The 2,714-nt window shown below is 52.2% G+C and overlaps 1 long non-coding RNA gene across 1 annotated transcript; it reads right to left on the bottom strand.

Annotated features, from left to right (window-relative positions):
- Positions 1 to 417: 417 nt before the first annotated feature.
- Positions 418 to 2,378, bottom strand: LOC110126151 (uncharacterized). The gene is made up of 2 exons (XR_002310334.2): positions 2,303 to 2,378; positions 418 to 1,944 (listed from the first exon to the last, which is right to left on the bottom strand). It is a non-coding gene; the product is annotated as an uncharacterized lncRNA (long non-coding RNA).
- Positions 2,379 to 2,714: the final 336 nt, after the last annotated feature.

The raw sequence follows: 2,714 nt of genomic DNA, 5'->3' as shown, positions 1-2,714 counted from the left end.
AGAATTGGAACTGAAGAAGAGAACTTGAAGGGATCATCTTCTTTGGTCTGAAGGCTTGTTGGTTGGCCTCCAACTCCCACTCTGCACAAGATCAATATAACGGAAGGTTGACGGGGATGAAGGGAGTCAGATCAATTACATTTGAATTATCATATTACTTTAATTTTTGATGACAAAGAATTCAAAGAAACATTCCCCCCACCCCAGTTTCCTTATATTCTTATAAAAATCTGTATCTGGCAGAGACTATTATATGTTTCCCTGAGGTCTATAGGTTTTCACATGTTTTGATCAGTGGTTTGCATATGATCCACACTTAATTTCTAGGTTAATCCACATTTGCTTTTAGGCAACTGTAAACCAGATGTTCTTGGGGGAAAAAAAAAAAAAAGCTGAAGCCTTTTATTTTTGTGTGTGTTTGTGTATGTTTTGCTTGGGGCATAAAAATCATTTTTCCCCCTTCAGTGAGGTTGTTTCCAATTACGTTTGTGCTACAAACACTTAAAAAATTAACGGATGTATTTGGTTATTAGTTTATCTTTCAGCATGCTGGTATTAATGCAGTCATTATGTTAGGTACATTTTTTAAAAAAGCTACTCAAGTGACAAGCTCAATATCATCAAAAGTCCAGGGAATTTGGCCCCTTCTCTGCCTCCCCAAACACAAAGCTGGGGAAACCACCCAGGGACGCACATGTGCACAGCATGTGGGCCGGCCGGGTCCCCAGACACTGACATACCTGCCCAGCCCACTGGGCTATTGCGGTGAGAACCACAAGCCCCGATGTGGGAGGGCCACCCATCCCCGGGCACCTGGACATCCCGGCCTGCACCCGCTGTGCATCTGGTGGGCAAGTCACGGAAACGCAAGAGGAATTCTGAACATCCACTGCCCTCCTAAGGACTATCTTACACAACCAAGACCAGCAACCACACTGCTCTGTGTCCTCTGGGTCCTCAGTGACCCTACCCCAGGAAAGCAATTCTAGAGAATGCCCTGTGTGGGGGAAAGGCTTTATCAGCTTGACGGCCTCATGTTTGCTCTATTGCCAGGGAGACCTCTATCCCCATTGGTCTGGGGCTGAGCAGTCTCAGGACCAGGCACCTCCGCTTTAGGGCTGGTGGGGTCCCTGAAACACCTGTCTTCTGGAAAGGCCTGCTGACTTCTGGACTTCAGTGTGTGAAGTCCCGGGCGTGGCTTTTGCAAAACTGAAGTCAGAGAGGACTCTTCCGAGTGAGATTATCCTGGCTCTTAGCTCAAGAGACTAAAGCAGAGCAATGAAGGACTTATTTCAGCCCACTGACAACAAGGACAGGAGGGGGTCCTCCGTCAGGATAGCTGGGCTCTCGGAGTGGACATGCAGTGCGGGGACCCCCCGATGCTCTTCCCTCGTCTCCTCCTTGCCCAGGACAGAGGCCTCCCTTGCCACATGCATCCTAGACAGAGAGAAAATCCAGAGAAGAGAGAGAGGTTTGCTGTGTGTTTAAGTCCTAGGCATGGGTGAAGATGGGTCCAGTTTTGGTCTCAAGCCACAAATTCTGTACAGGGACCATGACCATGGATCCGAGCGACTGGGACCACTCCAGCCTGGGTCATGTGCTCATCCATAGCCAGTGGGGATAGTCCGCCAGTCTTAGGACAAACGCCACGTCTCAGGGTGGGAAGCAGCAGGACCCAGAAGGCAGGAGAGGCACTGTCCCCTAGGACAGTAGTGTTGTCTGCAGACACCTGCTCATGGCTCGGGTCCTGACCTTGCGCTTCTCTCCATGTGGGCCCCAGGACGTTCTTAGGGCCTGGGGACTCCGCTGCCCGTCGCTGAGCTCAGCAATTGGACGGAAGCACAGTCTCTGGCCTCAGAGTTGAGCCGGGTTTTCACCCCACTCTTCACCGTCTGTGTCGTCTTCTGGTGATGCGCTAACCTCTCCGAATGTCCGAGTCCTTGTCTGTAAGGACCAGATGATCAAAAGCATGTCAGAACTCTGAGAGCACGTTCCAGAAAACAGAGAGCAGCCGCCTCCGTCAGGAAGGAAGGCCCCTTGCAGCCCCCGAGCCCTGGGTGAAGCCGCTCCGGGCCCTACCCTCCTCCTGGTCTGTCCCACCACCGCTGAAGCCGCGGCGGACACAGCGCTTTTGCCGACCAGCGCGACACCCCCAGCGGATCCGTGTGGGCGGGAGCCCTGCCTTTCTCAGAGCTGGTCTCACTTCACTCTGCCCTGAGAGCACACTGTTGGGGGCCTGGAGGGTAACCCTCTCACCTCTTCCTTCCTAGAAGGCCCCCCACACACACTTGTTCGGACTCACCCTCTGCTTCCTGGTGTGGAGTCTCCAGCCCCCAGTGTGGCTCCGCGGAGGGGACGACCTGCGCACGCCCTGCGGGGAGGACCCGGGCTTCCGGGAGGCGGAGTCCGCAGGCGGGGTGGGCGGATCCTGCCCGGAAGAGGCGGAGTCTGTGTGACTCTCTGAGGGCAAGACGGGGAGGAAGCCAGGAAGTCGTCACAGGGACTTTGTTCTATGGCAAATTCCCACCGAGAAGAACTGAAGCCATATTTTTCTTGCTGTACAATGTATAGTGACAGTCACTGGGATTTTTAGAGAATCTATATAATCTTGTAGAGATTTCTAACTACATCTGAGGATGTGAGCAGTTTCATTAATCATCTAAGTCAAGTGGAGCTAGAACATAGTGGGATGTATTTAATTCCTTCAGTTTATT

The sequence above is a fragment of the Odocoileus virginianus genome, chromosome 22 (assembly GCF_023699985.2).
Source record: "Odocoileus virginianus isolate 20LAN1187 ecotype Illinois chromosome 22, Ovbor_1.2, whole genome shotgun sequence".
Lineage (NCBI taxonomy): Eukaryota > Metazoa > Chordata > Mammalia > Artiodactyla > Cervidae > Odocoileus > Odocoileus virginianus.
The sequence above is the reverse complement of the archived record's forward strand: the minus strand, read 5'-3'. Positions and strand labels throughout refer to the sequence as shown.